This window comes from Molothrus ater, chromosome 1 (assembly GCF_012460135.2).
Source record: "Molothrus ater isolate BHLD 08-10-18 breed brown headed cowbird chromosome 1, BPBGC_Mater_1.1, whole genome shotgun sequence".
Taxonomy (NCBI): Eukaryota; Metazoa; Chordata; class Aves; order Passeriformes; family Icteridae; genus Molothrus; species Molothrus ater.
The window spans coordinates 76,793,429-76,812,077 of NC_050478.2; the positions used below are offsets into that span (position 1 = coordinate 76,793,429).

Genomic DNA, 18,649 nt, shown 5'->3' on the forward strand with positions numbered 1-18,649 from the left:
GGGAAAGGTTAGTGTCAACTTACTGGAAAAAATTTCAACTGCATTTAGCTCACTCATGTATGTATGAGCTAAAGACAACATCCATTAGCTCACAAGGATGGCTTTAGACTTTACTGCAGCTTAAAAGAGTAACCATTTAAGCTGCAGTGAAGTCTAAAGCCATCCTTGTGAGCTAATAAGTGCTGGGTCCAATGCTTGAGCCCTGCTTGCTTTGGCAAGATGACTTTGTGCAGTTGTCTCAGCCTCCAGAGTGTGTGGGGCTGCATCTCTGTGGAGCTACACTGCTTTCTACACAATGCAGGAGGAAGGCATGGGGAGAACACTCAGTCATCCAAAGCAAATATGTGATAGGGAAGGTTTCAACAATACAGCTGTCAGTAAACCCCTGTTTTTTCCTTCTGAAGTTACTTTGATTCACTTGATTCTTCTGTCCATATGAACTGTTCTGAATTTCATAATCCATATTTTGACATGATCTCTTCTTACTTTATAGTAATTATTTATATTTGGTTTTCATTTTTTAATGTTATTTATTATTCAATAACAATTCTGTAGTAACATTGCCATTGCACCATGTTTTTTTATATTCTTGCTTTCTTTCCTTCTTTCCTCCTTTTCTGGCCCCTTTGTGTGTTTGTTTCGCACTAATATTTAAAGCGTTTATGTTACATTGTCTAGGTTTCTGGTATAAACAACTCTTGACATTATGTGCTATTTTTCTTGACAATATCTTTTTTCTTAGAGAGATCACTTCAATGTTTTCCCTAAGTGTACCAGTGGCCTAAATCCCTCTTTCTGTAATACTAATTTGCTCTTCACTGCTGGCAGTTAATCCAGTTCTAGATCCATTTATTTTCTCATTAAGCTTGCTAAACTCCCCTTCTCCTTCTAGTGATTAAAATTTGATGTTGATATAATTTTAGACTCCAGAAAAATTTTTACCTCTATTTGTTGATTTAATATTTTTACTACTCATACCTGTTTCAATCTTTGCTAGAATCTGTCTGGAAAAGTACCCTTTTTGTGATAAATTTCTGGTTTTGTGATGAATTTTAGATATTGTCCTATAGATGACATTTTGCTTCTTTATTATATAGTGTGCCTCATGTTTCTAGAAAGTACTAGAATGCCATCAAAGTTCACTTTTATTTCTTTAGCTCCTTCTTTGGGTAGATAAATTGATTTTTGATTTCAGTGTTGTACAGAATCATTAAGGCTGGAAAGGCATGCCAAGATCATCAAATCCAACCTTTGGCTGATCTGCAGTTTGTCAACTAGACCAAAGTACTATGTGCTGTGTCCAATCATTTCTTTAACACTCCCAGGGTGGTGACTCCACCACCTCCCTCCTGGGCAGTCCATTCCAATGCTTAACAACCCATTCCATGAAGAAATTCTCCTAATTCCTAAGCTGTACCTCCCCTCCCAGAGCAACTTGCATCAATGCCCTCTCATCCTGTCATTACTTCTGTGGCAGAAAAGGCCAATCCCCACCTTGCCAGACAGCAGCAAGGTCTCTTGTGACCCTCCTTTTTTCCAGGACAAACAACCCCAACTCCCTTAGCTTCTCCTCCTAATTTGTGTAAGTAATTGTTAGTAAATTACTCTCTACACAAATTAGTCACTTAAGCAAAATGCTTGCCTATTCTGTGGTTGTGCTATCACAGTGTTGAAACATATAAACACGCTGTTGTTGTTTGTATTGTTCAACTATGTCTATATTCCAGTTTACAGCAGGGTTTTTTTGTTTGTTTAATACACTTACAATTAAAAGGACAATTTAAAGCTGCTAGACTTTTTTTTCCCTACACATTCCTAGTAGATCAAGTGCCCTTCTGCCCTCTGGATTTACTCTGCAGATTGTCCAATTGCAACCTTTTAAACAGGACTTACTTTTTTTGGAACTGCTGGGAATCTGTCAACATCACCTTTCTGAATCTGTGTAACTGATTGTAAGTGATGTTCTTTTACACTATTCTGGTCCTGTGTTGGAGCCATTTTTTCCCAGACTTTTTTGAGATATGTTCTTCCTTTCTTCTCCTCAGTTCTCAGATCCCTATCTGAAATAACACTATGAAAAAGCTGTTGTAATCATATCCAGTATGTAAGCTCAGGTTTAATTCCATTCCTAAAAGGTATTCATCAGGCTTCTACTGAAGGAGAATTGTATGTATTGTAGACATATAGAAAGCCTGTTCTAACTTTTGCCATTGCCTCCATTTTAGGGCCATTTTTTCTGTCAATCAGTCTTTTTTCTCTGTTCTGATAAGACATCTCGAACAATACTAAAAACAAACAAAACAACAACAACATATTCAGATATTTCAGCAAGTTTCTGAGCACTACTCTTTTAAACTGTTCTGATTGTTGAGTTGTCAAATGCTCTCCACTGCACCATTTCTTCAATGTTTAAGATGTCAAGCAGACAGTATTTCCCACACAAAAGAAGAGTTAAAAGGTAATGTGTGTAAAAATCCATTATCGTTTTTATTTTAGGAAACCTTTAGCACTGAAGATTTGTAAGATGTCGGTAGATGCTTTGTAAGAAATGTTAATGCTAAAGACATACTAAGAATTCCTTCTTATACCCTGCAGATAGAGCAGCTTATACTGGCCTGTTCAGATTTCAAGTCTTAAAGAAAGGCAGATACAAATGAGAACTGAGTTCTAATGTTGACTTAATAGATGACTCACTTTTGAGACAGTAGAAACAAAAGCTTAAGCAAAGAAATACTAGATACAGCTGTCAATAACTTCTCTTTTTTTGTCTGCACTGACTTTTTCATAGTTTCACATTAAATAGAATAGAAATCAGAAACATTTGAAATCTTTTGTTGTATTAGTCAGAAGGTGACGCCTCTGCTTTCTATCAGATCTCCTAATATGAACTTTATTTAAACATAAAACTTCTGAATCATCTGCTGTTGAATCCAAGTTCATCCCAAAGCTAATGCTGAGCATGTTAACACCCTCTCTTGTATTAGGCATCCACACAGAATCATAGAGTTATTAAGGTTGGAAAATACCCTTAGGATCTGGCACTACTTTGTGCACCATTAAACCATCTCCCCAAATGCCACAGCTACACATCATTTGAACACTTCCTGGGATGGTGATTCTACCTTCCTGGGTAGCCTATTCCTGCCAGGCCTTGTCCTGACCAATCTTTCAGAGAATAATTTTTTCCTAATATCTAATCTAAACCTCCCCTGGTGCAACTTGAGGCCATTTTCTCCAGATCCATCTACAAAGCTTTCCTGCCCTCAAGCAGATCAACATTCCTGTCCAACTTGGTGTCATCTGCATACTGAGGGTGCACTCAATCTCCTTGTTCAGATCATCAATAAAGGTATTAAACAGAACTGGTCTGAGTACAGAGCCCTTGTGATCAACTACCAGCTGGATGCACCTCCATTCACGACCTCTCTCTGCTCCCAGTCATTCAGCCAGCTTTTTACCCAGGGATGAGTGCCTCTGTCCAAGCCACAAGTATCCAGTTTTAAGAAGCACAAAATGAGACAGGTTGGAAGAGACCACAGTGGGTCCTATGGGATACAACCTCCCTGCTCAAGCAGTGTGATCCTAGAGCACATTGCACAAGGTTGCATCCAGACTGTTCTTGAGAATCTCCAGTGAGGGAGACTCCACCACCTCTCTAGGCCATCTGCTCCTGTGCAGTCATCTGTACAATAAAGAAGTTTTTCCTCTTATTCCAGTGGAACTTCCTGTGCATCTATTTCTGCCTCTTGCCCTATTGCTTGGCCCCACAGAGCAGAGCCTGGCTTCATCCTCTCAGCACCCTCCCTTCAGATACTTACAGACATGTATACAGTCCCATCTGTTTTTTCTTCTTGAGGCTGAACTGGCCTGATACCCTCAGCCTTTCCTCACAATAGAGATATTCCCATCTCTTAATCATCTTCACAGCCTTCTGCTGGACCTGCTCCAGGAGCCCCATGTCTCACTGGTACTGGGGAGCTCAGAATAGGGCACAGCACTCCAGAAGTGGCTTCACCAGGGCTGAGTAGAGATTCAGGATCATCTCCCTTGACCCATAATGCTATTCCTAATGCACCCCAGGATACCATTGGCCTTCTTGGCCATAAAGACACACTGCTGGCTCATGGACAGTTTGTTGTTTATCAGCACTCAGGTCCTTCTCCAAAGAGCTGCTTTCCAGCAGGTCAGGTCCCAGCCTATCCTGGTCCACATGTCCTCCAAGTGAGGGACCTGCAATTCTTTTTGTTGAACTTCAGATAGTTCTTCTCTGCCCATGTCTCCAACTTGCAAGCTACGTCTGAAAAGCTCCACAGGACTCTGGAGTACTGGCCATTCCTCACAGATTTGTATTGAAGGGCAATGTTGTGGGAGATAATTTTAAAGGCCTTACTAAAGTTCAGGTACGCAGCGTGCTTCAGTTTAGGCATGCCTGTACATGCCTTAGTGCATATGGAAACATTTGCTTCAAATCACAGTGGCAATCACATGAACTTATATGATCAAAACCTAAAAATCCCGATTTCAACTTGTGCTTTGTCTAATGCAAACAGGATAAAAATTCTTCACATGAAATTCACTGGGAATTTGCCCATCCAGGTTCATGGAATTCAGAAGTCAGCCAAAAAAATTCATAAAACAAGGAAAAGGAAAATATTTACTACTTCATTATTATCATCCCTTATAAGGAAATATAGACAGAGAGACAATATATGGCCTGGTGTGTGTGTACATTTTATTTGTATTAATATCAATGAAATTTGGAGGTCATGTAGACCAATGGGTTTCTCAAATCACTTGGTTGAGAGCAGATGGCTGAACCCCTCAAAAAAACCAGGGTTTTGAAAAATTCTAGGGATGGAGATTGCACAGGCTCTGTGGAGAGGTAATGGCTTGTTACTTGCTTAGTGGCAATGGCAGCACTGCATTACAGGGCCATGTACTTAGACGTGAAATTCACTGAGTGTAAATAACTTTATAGACTGAAGTGTGCAACTGAAATTTGCTACATAATTTTTTATTACCTTAGTTTATTAACAATTTTGAGCATATCATATGGTGTTGCTTGATGAGGAATTTCACAAAACAATGAGGATTGCTTTGCTTCTGAGAGGTAAGAGTTGAGGTAATTTTTCTTTGAAAGTCTGGTAGGTGTTTTGCAGAACTAAAAAAAAAACCCTATTGTGTGTTCTTTAGTATTAATCTCACTTACTTTGAGAATAATGTTGAATAATCCTGGAATATGAATTCTCTGTAATTAAGCTGTCTTCTCTAGATAAGTACCCCCTTTAATATTAAGAGCTCTAGAACAAAAAGTATCTTCAAATGTATAGCACTTCAAAGCAAATGAAGAGGGAGGAGTTACAAAGTCTGTGGTTGTATACCTCCTCTCAGGTCACCAGTTGTTTTGTGTATGCTGCCAAACTGACATATCTAAGATTATCTTTTTGTATCCCATGCTCTAAAGGGCAGGAACATCTCACCCTGAAGCTGGAGATTTGCATTCTTCACTGGGTTTGGGCAGCAGAGTGCAGAGCTAGCAGTAGGGCTCAGCATATTATTCAGTTGAGTAATCAAGGGGAAATTAGTCTGGGAAAGCACGCTTGCTGTGTTAATAATGTCCCTTAGTTGTTTTTTTGGTGGTGGTGGTTTGGTTTTGGTTTTTTTTGAGTTTTGGGGTTATTTATTACTGTTTTTTCTTTTTTTTTTTCTATTGTCTCAAAATCACAAGCATTTCACTGCCAATTTTTAATCTCCTCTTGAGAATCTGTGACACTCCACCTCCTGGAGTTGTCCTCTAAAAGGGACAGATATTTCTTCTAGTGATTTCATTTCACTGCTCTTGGCATACTCAGGACTCATCTCAAATCTGGTTTCAAAACATCACGGCATAGCTGAGTGGGATTTAGCTGCCTTAATGTCATGTTAGATGTCTTGTGATATTTAGTCATGGCCAGATGACCACCTCAAAAGGTCAGCTAGTAGAATCCACTTTTATATCTGACTGTCCCATTTAGATATCATTAGGCATCCATATTTAGCCAGTCTCACCTATAATGTGTTCTCACTCTGAATGTTTGTCTAAAAGACGTTGGTAGCTGATCACTAATGTCCATTTGCCCTTTGAACCAAAACTTTCCAATATTTCCAAGATACCAAGAGCTTTTTTTCTTTCCCTATTATGATACATTTCAGTATTTATAATGCATATTAAGCTTATTTATTATGCCATTGAGCAGAACATTTGCAAACCCAGAAAAAAAAAATAGACTTTTGCATATCATTACCAGTCTAATACCAGGTAGTTAATTACATGTCACATCAAAAGGAAAAAAAAATGGTTGTGAATTCCCAGAAATAGTGTAGAGCAGGAAGAAAAACTCTTGGAAAAATTTGGGATCTTAAGAAAGCACACTAATAGAAGTAAAAAAAATAAATACATCACAATGGCTTAATGTATTGGGTTCCAGTCATTGTGAATACTGTAGCTTAGAGGAAAAAAGCTCTAAAACTAATTAATAATGACAACAGCAATTGATGATTAGTATTGACAATAAAATTAATGTTAATAATATTAATATTAATAATAACTACGATGTATTATTTGCTTGAAATCACAATGGCAATCACATGAACTTAATATATTATTAGTAATGATATGATGAACCTTAATAGTCATAGGAAACACATCAGGATCAAAGAACAACTCAGCGGTCATTCTTAATAGAATTATAATTCATAAAGATATCGATAACAGTTCCTGTAAGATTAACCCTAGCCAGAGATCAATTATCCCAGTGAGATATTGAAAGAAATATTAAGGGAGAGATCAGTGGAAGTAAGGCAGAAAACGATAGCAAAGGTTAAAACCGAATTTAGCAATGAACGAATTTACAAATTCTGAAGAGAATGTGGAAAAAACCCAGATAGGACTGCAAATTTTATAATACTTTAAAAGGAAAAACTATTACAAACTGATACTTTTTCTCTTGTATGAAAGAATTACAGGCTCTCATGCAATTAAGCCATGTCACTGGTAACACATTTCAGTTATAACCAAGTATCAGCAGTCTTTTTCTGGGACAGTTGGCACTTTATCTATAAATGGTTTACACTGTGCAATGTAGGTGCTGCTGGTTTTCTAGCTGTTACGATTCGTAGTTTCTCTGGGGTAACTACAGATTTCTGATACTTACCAGTTATATTACAAGGAGGCAAATGAGAGGCAGTAGAAGTGGCATTATTGTGGAGTCATTTTTGCAATTTCTGATGATACCTTGACCTGAACATTTGTTCACAGACTTCAGGGTATATTTGAAAACTTGTTTGTCAGTAGCAAGGTTTCTTGACTTGAAAAATGATACCTTGTTGGGGGGCAAAACAAAACACCTGCATATGAAACCAAGGGTTAGGCTTGCCTGTAGTTTTCCTATTTCTTATGAATGATTCATGAGTATTTTAAAGCAAGCACTGCATTTTAATAAAGCTAACAAAGCTTCCTGGTAAAGGAAGTTCACATATTTTACTGGTAGAATTGACAGTACAGTGAGTAATTCTCTGTCTCACATGCTTTTTTAAAACTGACTTGTCCTCCATATGAAGCAGATTGTTTCAGTGTCATACATCCATAGACACTAAAGCTTATCAAGTAAAAAAAAAAAAGGTAAGTTTATTTCAGTTCTTATATTGTATAACTAGATTCCAATTATGGATTAACATTAACTAGGAATGTACATACATATCATTGGATATTCTGATAGGGTCCTTACAGAAACAATGCCAAATAATTTCTTGGTGATTTAATAGATCTTTATTTATCTTTTTCTTGGATGATGTATTCATTATTATTCGCATAATGTACTGTGAGATTAGTTAAGTGACAATAACTAAGAAAAATATTTAATGAGATTACATTCATATAGGGCATATTCGAGGAGGCCTGGTAAGCAACATATATAAATGAAGAAAAAGAATCTCTATAACAGATTTATTTCTAATTTTTTCCAAAATCAGGACTAGATTATTTTTATTGTTTGAGTACTTTTAGTGGTTTCTGAAGTTTCAGAAGCAATTCCTCTTTATTTCTCTAAGACAGTAATTAATTTGATGTATTCAAAAGGTTTTCAAATTAACTCATTTTCTGGTATTTGGCATGAAATATGAATTTGTGTATTACTCCCAAGCTACTTACAAACCTTGAAAATATCGTTGCTGTACATTTAATTATTTCAATTAGAGTTCCAGTTTTGACCACCTGCTTAAGAATAAAAATCCATGCATTACTGTAATTCAGACTATGGGTTTACCAGATAAATATCTTAACATCTATATGTTCTTCTGCAAAGGAAAGTCCAATGTCTATATTGTTTTTTGTTTGCTACAGTATCATGCCAAGAAAAACAATATTTTCTGACCATGTTTAAAACTTTGTTGTTCTGTTTCAGTGAAAGCTACTGAATTATCAGGATTTTGGTGTCTTCAGTGGAGGCTTGCAAGACTGTTTGGTGGAAAACATATTTCTAAGGTCTTGGTTAGTCATCAAGTAAGTATCTTGTATTTTCGTATATGTATTTTGTTCATTCAGGTCCAATGAAGTGTTTGTGCTGTCTTAGGTAAATAACAAAAATTATTTCACCATAATTTTGGCTTTCTTTTCTATAAAAACCATTTTTCTCTAATGCCTGATGCTCCTTTGCAGTCCATAACCATTTAAGTCAGTGTTTATAAGTATTTTAGCAAAAAAAAACAAAGCCCAAAGGAACATTTTCTTGGTATTCTTTTCAGTATCTCTCAGAATGCTATTCAGTGATCTGTATTACTCCAGACTATGAAGCATAAGGAGAACTAAGAATTGGTTGGATTATCTAAATATGTTGTGCTATTAGCTGGTAAAAGTGCTCAAGAATGGTGTCTGGCAATCAATTACTAAAGTAGATAAAGCCAGTTAAATGGTATTCAAACAGTCAGGTTCTATTATTATCATCCACCTGACTGACTTTTTGATTGTCTCATTATTCTTACTATATCACATACTTTGTTCTTCATACATATAGTCTTAAGTATTTTTAATTCAATTAGATGAAGAGTAAGAGACTCAGTTAAAGCAGATCCTCTTACATCTTCTTATTCCTGTTGTCTGGCATAATGGTTTTTCATATCTATTCTTTCACTTCATTTCTAAACCTAAAGAAAAAAATTGAGTTGGTGAGAAAGCATTTTAAATAGGAAAGCTATAATAAAAACCACAAACTGTAAAACTGCAAAATAGGGGGAAGCTAAGTGTAACATTTAAATTATACTTACATATTCTACTCAGATTACAGACATAACGTTTTAAAAATTATACTGATGGAGATTAGAGAATTAATGTACTCTTTATGTCACTTCTCACCAGAATGTAGTGATTTTGATTTTGATTTTTCTCAAAGAATGCATAAATGTTAGTTATTTCAGTTAAAAATTGCTTCAGTCTGAGTGGCAATGCTTGAACTTGTCTCAAAATTATGCATTTGAATCCATTTACAAAATATTCTGCGTTTTAAAAAAATCATAGTCCATGAAAACCAGCAATGCTTCTTTATTTATTTGCTCTTTGATGAAACAGAAAATTAAATTTTTGTGATGGAAATAATTTCCAATTAGTCAGTCCAAAAACATAATCTTATTTTACCACTTGGCTGTATCAAAAATAAAGAAGTATTCCTCTATAAGGAACAAGTACCAAGTTTATTTATTTTAGAATTTGATAGCTCTGACTGACTGTGTCATTCATTGCTGCCTAACTTATAAAATACAAGAGTGAGAATTATGTCCTCATTTTAATGCTCTTTTATGAATTTAATCTAACAAAAATAGATGTTGATTGAACTGGTTGAATTATGAGGAAGGATGATGAAACTCAGATGTTTAATTTGGTTAGCACTCATTGAAGGCAGTATCTAACCTAAAGTTGGAAGCAAAATTTACCTTAAACTCAGTGAAAAAATAAAACAGGATTCAAGTACTAGAAACCACAGAAACAGAATTTAAGTTTTTTAACCAGCTGACCTATCTAGAAAATTTTGCACAGCTAGTCTTGCCCTGGATTAATTTGGGATTCTTGGGATTTTTTATGCCTCTAAGGCTTTAAATGCAGTCTGAATGTATAGATTTAAAAGTTACGTATTTTTTCTTGCTTTGTAACAAGTTAAATCAATTTATAAGTTCAGAATTATTATATTAGAGTGCACATCTGTGTCATTCAAAAGGTTGCACAAAATGCTTACATATGCCCCATCTCCAAACTTACAAAAAAAGGAACACATTCAGTCACACACTGTAGTAAACCCCATAGATTTAGGAAAAGCACCATGGAGGATATGAACAATAGGAATGCTGAAACAGCAAAAGAAAATTCCTGTTTTCTTGTCCTCCACCCCTTAACCTACCTCTGTAACCCTATAAGGCAATGTCATGTTAACCCCTTACCCATTGGTCAAGCTTGGATCCTTTCCAACCCTATAAAAGAAGCATACTGTACCCCATTAGGGGAGAAAGAAGAAGAGCAGAGACCCTTCACGGACCTCCCCAAATAAAGCCATCTCCGTGGAATAGCCTGCGCCTTCTCCTTCCCCTCTCTCTCCGTCTGCTGCAGCCTCAAGCCCGGGGTACCACTACCTAGCAAGCAGAGCTGAAATCCTGAGAGCTTGCAATCACTATAGAGCTGATAATCACCATGCTTGCTAGATGGTAGCCCTGCGGCCTTGGCATGAGCGAGCTAGCTTCGGGCACCCGGTCCCTACCCAGGGACTGAGCTCCTGAGCCCTAGTGCTCTGCATTATGATAAGGCCAAATAAGAGGCTTTATTAACACACCTGCTTATAGACTGAGAAATCTAATATAGATAATATTAATTTTTTTCTTACTATATCCCATTATTTTGTTTATACTGTGTCTAAATAGTGGCAGTGTTCATTGTGTCAGTTATGTATGGCCAAATTAGAGAAGACTGTTTTAAGGATCTGAATGTTACAGATGTCTTTTTCAATGTCATTGAATGTCAAAAAGTTTTTTTATACTCTTTTAAATGTTGAATAATTTTCGTTTGCTTTTGTATTTTCTTTTATCACATTAACATAAAAGTGAAAAATCTCTTATAGGGAACAAAGCCAGTTGGTTTTTTTTCTGGTGTGCTAAAAAACAAGAGTGATTGATGTCAGTGACTCATGGTTAAAGATGTTGCTGCTTGAGTGGTGTGACACTGGCAGGATCTCTTTGAGTAGGTTAAAGTGTAACACAGAGAGGTGGAATAAAGCATTCAGATATGAGGGACTCATCAGATGACACATTCCCAAATTCACGATCTCTTTGACTACTATTACAATGCTGTACATCTTCAAAACCTTTGAAGAGCTTTAGCTGTGCAGTTCCCTTTCATGTCAGCAGGAGACAAGCTTTGCTGTAATAAGATTTAGCTGGCTTCCTTTCACATACTTTTTTTACTGAGCAAAACAGACCCTGATCACTTTTATTATGATGTGCTATGTATTCTGAAAGTATGTTTAGGCAAGTAGTAGATTAATTAAGTAATGAAGCATATAATAGGTAATCAGTATAAGTTTTCATATTGTCTTAGCAGTCTCATTTTAATCTATAAATTTCTTTCTCTATTTGAGTCCCTGAACACTTAATAAAAGTTTTCAATGTATCTTTGATAGTACTTTGTCTGTGGTCCATATTTTCTGTTCCTTTTACTTAGAAGAAAATAAGAAAATTTGGATTTGTGACCTTGAATTACTAGTTGCAAAAGCAAAAAAACCACTTCCATCTAAGTTAGTGCTAAAATTTCTATTGATGTTATTAATTTTAGTACATAGTTTTACAGATAGGATACTCAGTGAACCAAAAATCGGTTGTAAATGCTCAGTAAATACCTGTCATAGTGTTTTTAGGAAAGAAATAAATAATCCATCTCTCACAAGTATTTGCTTTTTTAGTAAAAACATTCTTACATTTAAATAAAAGTTTATACTAAAATATGAGAAAATAAAGCGTTAGCTGCACTACCGCAGTACTTGAAATTCCTGAACTTAAAGGAAAAGTAGCTGTTGGCCACCATTCACTCATTTTAGTTTGAAGGCAAATGGGCCATGAATGAAATGAAGACAACTTTTTATGGTGTAGGTTTCTTGTACCTTCAGAAGAATTGTTATAGTTATAAGAAATGTTATATCACCTCTGTTTGAAGGACCTTGACTGGCCAGGAAGGATGAGTTAGTCTCTGGACAGCTATCTTGGCTTTTTGGTATTGATTCAGATAATTTGAGATTCTTTAGGACATCTTGCCATGAACTGGTGCGTAGCTCAGCTGCTCTGATGCATCCTGAAGAAATGTGAATGGTCTAAAAAGCAAGATGCATTTAAAAAATGCAATGGGTGAATTGTGAATGCATGGAAGCACTTTTAATATGTGTTTTCAATTCAATTGAATTGTCACAGGAGTGTCATAGGATGCTACATTAGGAACTAGTACCTTGTTGTATATGAAAACAAATGAGGCAAAGAATCTTATGTCTAGAAATAAATATGTCTTTAAAGACATAGAAGTTCCACAGAAACATAGTGAATACTTAATTGAATGATATATGTAACAGAGACAGAAGACAATAGTTCCTACCCAGACTGCATCACCAGTTTGCATTAAAGGAATGCAGGCAGAGATTTTCTAATTTGCTTCTTTCTGATGATGAACTGCAAGAGCCAGGAACAGTCCAAAACTCATCAGTTGACTTTACAAAGTATATTCAGCAAATGAACTTATGAAGAAAAGTAGTTAGTAGAAATGTATTTAAGCTTTGAAGAAATATACCCATTAACCTCTTTTTCAGTTGGTTAAAAAAATAAGAAGACTTAACATAGTTTCTGATCAACATTAGGACCCTATGCTCTACATTTTGGATATAATCTCCTCCACAGAAATAATGGATAGCAACTCTCATGCTTGGCATCCATGAAACTTTTCCACTTTCTTAGGAGTCATAATGAGAAATAATTTTGTACAATTTTGGATTTTGTCCGTAAGCATTTATAAAGCAACTGACTAGGATGCTAAATATTATCATTTGCAAACCTCTAGGCATAAAAAATGACAGAGTGAATTTTTCTTCTCACTAATCCTAAGATACAACAAGCAGGAGATGCCTCTGCTCAAATTAAGGTGCAAACGAGACCATATGCCAAAATCAACCATATGGAGTTTTTTTAACAATAAATGTGAGATAGAGAGTCAGAAAGAACTAGAAAAGGGAGAGGGAGAGGCAGAAGACCTGGCAGGGTGTGGGGGAGGGAGAGAGAGCAGAGGGAGAGCTGGAGATGAGGCACAGAAATGGGGAAAAGAGGGATGGGGAGAGAGAGGTGAGTGGTGTTCTCCATTCCTTTGGGGTTCTTGGTGGTGAGACAAGGGACTCAGCTCAGTCTTCTGCTGGTACGTTCTCTGCAGAAAGAGGTGCTGAGTCCACAGAATCCACCACTATCAAATCTTTTTACTATTTATAAATTTTAGCAAACAGAGAAAGTAATGTTTGTTGGCTACATGTTACACAGTTTCCTTATTAAGTAGTATTCTATCTTCTATTGGTTAAATTATTCCCTCATTCCTTATGTAATTAATCTGCATGCTCAGTCTTACTCTTCTTTTGAGTCAGTGGGTTTCTTGGGTCCGTGGTCCCTGACTCAGCGGTTGCAATCTCCCCCTGCTGGAATTGCCTTTTACCCAGCTGGAATTGATTTCAGCACAGTTGCTGAGATGGTTTTATTAGTTTCTTTCTTATCTTGGGAGTTATGCCAAATATCCTTGTGATCCTTCAATTTTGCATTCTCTGTACCCATTATCAGTCACGTATCCTTCTTTCCAAGTTTTGCTAACCTCCCCCTGGGTCTGAGATAATTTAATTTTTCTTCTGAGCCCTTGGACAACAATACCACCTTTATACAGCCCTAGTTCCATGTATCCACAGAGGCCAGTCTGGGGGTCTGTTATGGTCACTGGTGGTCACAGAGGCCATCTCTCCCATAACTCGGGGGACCTTTGTTCGACCAATGACATGCATATGAGCAGCTGCTTCTTCTCACAGTCCATCACTGGGGGAATTTTGTCTGATTTCCTTGAACAGGATGAGCTAGCCAGGTCTCTGCCAACCCTCTGCCAGGCCTGGAATTGGTACTTTCCTATCATAAATTCCTCCCTTCTGTGGCCTTAACAGTGTTTGAGGCAGGCAACTCTAACTTTTAGCACCTAAGAATTATCGGTTAATATTTTTTTAAAAAGTAAATAACATTGTATTTCTCCACCATAAGGTACACTCTTCAGAAATTGCAATCTTTTTTGACCAATAAGGATGTGTTGTTTAGATTAGGGGTTGGCTTGTTCAGGGTTAGCTTTTTTGGCTTAAACAGAAAAAAATAAAAGTTTGTACTTAGGAAAGCACTTTCATGCTTCGAGTTTACACATTCTGTAAAACTGTAATGTACAAGGACTGTTAGAATTGTAAACTGCAATAATATATACTATAGTATTCTCTTTGACAGCATCATTCCTTCTTCCTTTAGAATGTATTGTGTTTAAGCTTAAACTCTATCTGCACAAGGGCAGCCTCACCTTGAATAATACATGCAGTTTATATTGAACTGTTAGAGAATGTCCAATGGAGGGCAACAAGGATGTTGAAAGGCCTTTAGGGGAAGCCCTATGAGGGGTAGCTGAGGTCACTTGGTCTGTTCAACCTGGAAATGAGGAGACTGAGGGGAGACCTCATTGCAGTCTGCAATTTTCTTTTGAGGGGAAGATAAAGAGAAGTCTTCACTCTAGTGACCAGTGATAGTACCCGAGGGAATGGCCTGAACTTTGTGTCAGGGGAGGTTCAGGTTGGATATTAGAAGAGGTTTCTTCACCCCAGAGGGGGTTTGGGCACTGGAACAGGCTGCCCAGGGAAGTGGTCACAGCACCAGCCTGGCAGAGCTCAAGAAGCATTTGGACAATTCTCTCAGGAACATGGTGTGACTCTTGGGGCTGCTGCTGTGCAGGGCCAGGAGATGAACTCACCTGGGGATTCCTTCCAACCTAGCTTACTCTGTCATTCTGTGATATATGATTCTTTATATATGTAAAAGGAAAGGGATTTGAGGTACACATGTATAAGAACTAGAGAAGATTTTGGGTGCAATATGAAGACAAACTGTGTGAGTGATTAATATTCAGTGAGGGCAATGAAAATTTAATTCAACTAATTTAGGTAACAGAGCATCTCATTTTCTTTTACACTCCCAGTATAAATGCTATTTTCATCTATATGGTGGTTCATATCAGCTAATTCCTGCATAACTATGGTTGCTGACAGTGAGTAAAACATTGTCTTTGCTCTTACAAGAACTCTTTGAAGCCTACAGAGCGACACTGGCACAGATTGTTAGTAATAATTGAAATTACTTTTCTGAAAATAACTTATCTCTTCCTAACACACCTTATATTTCTGTCTGCTGTAATTTTCAGTCGTGTGTCCCTTTCTGGATGCACAAAGAAAGCCATAGTGAATAAGTATAGAGTACAGGATTCATTAAAGATTGTTTGAACACTGTGCAGAGGATGTGCTGGGAAAAACACACAGAATGAATATTGATTTGCAATGTGTGTTGGGAGTGGGAAAATAATGCATTTCAGAAGAAGCTTAGTTTTGATTATTTAAAACATTCCCTCTGTCTTTACTGACAAAAAATCTGTCTGCACTATGAATTCCTACAGGAATGTGAAGAATACTCTATATTTTTAAACAATTGTTAGAAATGGATTAGTGGGAATGTGTGTGCTTCTTAAAGCATGATAACTCTATTGGCTTTTCAGCTAGAGTTACAGAAAGCAAATTTCTGGGGTTTTTGGGAGAGTTGTTTTGTTTGGTTTTTAAATGAGGTTAGAAATGGAATGTTCTTGTTAGAATGTATAATCAAGAGAAGAGGAATAACAGCAGTTAGAAAAAATAGAGGAGCAAAGTAAGTGAATATGATAGAAAATCAGGTCCTGTAGTTTTTGTGTTTCTAAGGAATATCTGCCTCTTTTGATCTTACCTTCTCTAATGCCATGAGAAACATTAAAAAAAATCACAGAAGGATAAAACTCAATTTATTACCCCAAATTTAAGTCAGGATATTTTTCATGTCATCTGTGCTCTTTCATGCTTTTTCTGGCCTTGTGAGTCTTTGTATTCCAGGCAGAGTTTAACAGAATTTCAGGCAAAGAAGGGCCACTGTTTTCCCTCCTAGCACTGATCCTGGCTCGATCTTTTGGACAATCAGGAAGAGTCCAATGAGAGGAATGGAAGTGAGCTAGGTTACTCTACCTGCCTGCTATTGAAAGAGGGCTATCCATTTGCACTATCATATCATCATGGATTTTTTTTAATGTTTATTGATTCTGAAGGAGTACTTAACACAAGATATCATTGTAAAATTCTGTTATTTCCTCAGGCTCTTCACACAATCTTTATGTAGATGATACAGATGATTTGCACAGTACTGATTAATGAGAGACAGCTGACTATTTGCATATTTTGTTTGTTATTAATTATGCACAGTCTTTATGATTAGATAATTATTTCAGACCAATTAAGTATCCCTTGATGGACTCCTGAGTTGAATCTAGTTATGATAATTGCTGAAAATATTCTTGTGAGATTGTTACAGCTCACTGTGGTATGTGCTTAGTCTTGTCTAAACATTGTGACAAGAAAATAATTAATCCTTAGTCATATAAATATACGTAAGTTCCAGTTTAGGACAAATTTGGGAGGAAACCTCCAAAGGGGTCCCTCTAGAAAGCAGATTCAAGCAGCCCATCCTCCAGTTGGTTCAGGAAAATATTTCCTTCGAGAAAAAGTGGAAAAAACCTGTTTATTTAACAAACAAAGTATTCACAAGAATAAAAAATGAATCATATTAAACAATAAAACCTCTTGCTGTTCTGCAGAGATGGCAAACTCAGAAAGTCCTTTTAATGGGGTGTAGCTCAGCTCACCCAATCTCTTATCAGTTCCTACTGTGCTGGAAAATGCCGTGTCCCAGGCCCCAGTGGGCCACAGCCATGAGGTGAGCTCACGGTGATTTTTTTGGGTTTGGGTGCAGAACAGGACTGACCAGTTCCAAGCAAAAAGAAAAGCCACAGTCCAGGGAACTTCTCTGCCTCATCTAGCTGAAAAAAATAACTAAAAGCAAAGGAGAGCTCTTTCCTGCTGTCCATGCTGCAGGCAACACAGACTGTAAGAAGGAAAGCTAAAGCTCTTATTTTTATGTTTTTGAATACAGCCACCTCAGAAAATCCACTGCTTTTCCTTCTCTCTCCCTTCACTCTCAGATCTAGTTTTAAAGGTGCAAAACTTATTTCTGGGCTAAACAGATGAATAGGGACACAATTCAGCATCTTAAAGTCACCCCAGGACAACATAATAAAGATATGCTTCCAAAAGGTAAATTGGTACCATCCAACATCTAGATACTGGATGAAGATTTGAATAAATAATCTAACTTTTCTCTGTGGACAATAATTGCAACATATATCAGATGAAATCACTTTTCTGATTTAGAATAAGAAGCATTCTGGTTCTTGAAAAGTTCTGGGACAGAGAAAAAAGGGACAGAAGTTCCAGAATTATTTCATTATATTGGTATACTTTTGTTTAGAGATGTATACCTTGTGCAAAATATTTTTTAAATGAGATGAGATTTACTCCAGGCTGCATGCACAAGCCTATGTGTATGAACAGTTCCTAAGCAGAGTCTTCTTGAAAAAGTCATTGGATATATATTTTTCTTTAGAGCCCTGTTTCTGGCAGAGACTGCCTTTTGAACACAACATTAAGGCTGTGACCTAATTTCAAACATATTTTCATTAGCCTTCTATATTTGGTTTCTCCCAAATGCATGTTAAAATGGTTTTTTTTTCTGTGTTTTCAGTAGTATGCGTTAAGGGATGCTGTATGGTAATGAGCAGTAGGCAGTGGAGCATTTCAGCCAGTAGGGGAAGGGAGAACCCAAGACTTGCAGATGTCCATGGTCAAAAAGCAATGGCAAAAGTCAGAGGGTCCATAAATACTTAAAAAATTTTATTAAAACATATACACACAATATGGAAATTGGTATAAACCAGTCCCTTTTCTTATAGTATCAACCCAAAGCAGTGGAATCTAAAAAAGGGGTCGGGTGAAAGAAAGAGGAGAGGGAGGGAGAGAGGGAGGGAGGGAGGGAGGGAGGGAGGAAGGAAGGAAGGAAGGAAGGAAGGAAGGAAGGAAGGAAGGAAGGAAGGAAGGAAGGAAGGAAGGAAGGAAGGAAGGAAGGAAGGAAGGAAGGAAGGAAGGAAGGAAGGAAGGAAGGAAGGAAGGAAGGAAGGAAGGAAGGAAGGAAGGAAGGAAGGAAGGAAGGAAGGAAGGAAGGAAGGAAGGAAGGAAGGAAGGAAGGAAGGAAGGAAGGAAGGAAGGAAGGAAGGAAGGAAGGAGGAAGGAAGGAAGGAAGGAAGGAAGGAAGGAAGGAAGGAAGGAAGGAAGGAAGGAAGGAAGGAAGGAAGGAAGGAAGGAAGGAAGGAAGGAAGGAAGGAAGGAAGGAAGGAAGGAAGGAAGGAAGGAAGGAAGGAAGG

The 18,649-nt window shown here is 37.1% G+C and overlaps 1 protein-coding gene across 4 annotated transcripts in view; it reads left to right on the forward strand.

The window, feature by feature from the left end:
* Positions 1–18,649, forward strand: part of CDH18 (cadherin 18) — a 493,283-nt gene that overhangs the window by 97,425 nt on the left and 377,209 nt on the right. For all 4 annotated transcript variants that reach the window (XM_036400351.1, XM_036400425.1, XM_036400360.1 and 1 more), the window contains exon 2: positions 8,442–8,539. The gene's annotated coding sequence lies outside the window, so the exon portion shown is untranslated. The remainder of the gene's footprint in view (positions 1–8,441; positions 8,540–18,649) is intronic.